This window comes from Protobothrops mucrosquamatus, unplaced genomic scaffold, assembly GCF_001527695.2.
Source record: "Protobothrops mucrosquamatus isolate PMUCROS unplaced genomic scaffold, P.Mucros_1.0 scaffold_42, whole genome shotgun sequence".
Taxonomy (NCBI): Eukaryota; Metazoa; Chordata; class Lepidosauria; order Squamata; family Viperidae; genus Protobothrops; species Protobothrops mucrosquamatus.
The window spans coordinates 4883-5974 of NW_015386118.1; the positions used below are offsets into that span (position 1 = coordinate 4883).

Below are 1092 nucleotides of genomic sequence, written 5' to 3' on the forward strand. Positions count from 1 at the left end.
TATCTGGATGTTTGTTAATGGTGAGGAGATGTTTAGGTCTTTTTGTTTCCTTTTTGGCTTGTTTTTGGCCTCCCTCGCTTCTGGCACTGATGGTGTTCCCTAGTTGGGTCCTGAAACGTCTGCAAGGAAACCACCAAGCTTGGAGAGCACCAAGGACCCCCACAGTTCCTTCCTTCCTTCCTTCCTTCCTTCCTTCCTTGCTTCCTTCCTTCTCCTTTCCACTCCTTTCTAGCACTGATGCTGTTCCCTAGTTGGGTCATGAAACATCTACAAGAAAACCATCCAGCTCAGAAAGCACCAAGGACCACACAGTTCTTCTCCTTCCTTCCTTCCTTCCTTCCTTCCTTCCTTCCTTCCTTCCTTCCTTCTTTCCACTCCTTCCTAGTACTGATGCTGTTCCCTAGTTGGGTCCTGAAACATCTGCAAGAAAACCACCCAGCTTAGAGAGCACCAAGGACCCCCACAGTTCAATCCTGAGCTAAAATAAATAACTAAAGAAACCGATATTATGACGGGACCTTAGCTGGAGGGAAAATGACAACCCCGTCCACACCCAGAGCAGGGTGGCCGATTGGCGAAGCTCACCTCCCCGTCTTGACTCACCTGAGTGGTGGCTGTGATGGACAGCACAAAGGTTGGCACGGTGGAGCAGCTGAGATTCAAGAGGCGTCCCTGGGGGAAAAAAGAGGGGAGCGGTGTCCAGCACCCAGATTGACACCCAACGCCCCACGCCCTGTCTTCAGCCCTCCGAAGTGGGGATCAGGAAGAGGGACCCTTTGGAATCCCAGAGGCACACGGAAGCCTGCCCACCCCTCCAGCCAATCGCCTTCTCCCCCCGAGCTGTGGAGGGGCTCACTTACTTCAGCCAGCAGGACGATTCTCTTGCCGTCCGGCCAAATGACGTGGTCGACCTGAGACCTGACCCGCTCCCAAGTCAGCTCTGGGGTACGCAGGCTGGCCTGGAAGAGAGCGGCAGGGGAGGGTTCAAAGCGGCCCAGGCCCACCCAGGGAGGCAGGGCCGGCCTGGACATGGTTCGAGGTTCTGAAAACTCTCCTTCTCAATCTGAAAGCCACTTTAAGCGGCCTGGACTT

At 54.6% G+C, this 1092-nt stretch overlaps 1 pseudogene; it reads right to left on the bottom strand.

Moving 5' to 3' along the window:
- LOC107283028 overlaps positions 1-1092 on the bottom strand; it is a 25422-nt pseudogene that overhangs the window by 4467 nt on the left and 19863 nt on the right.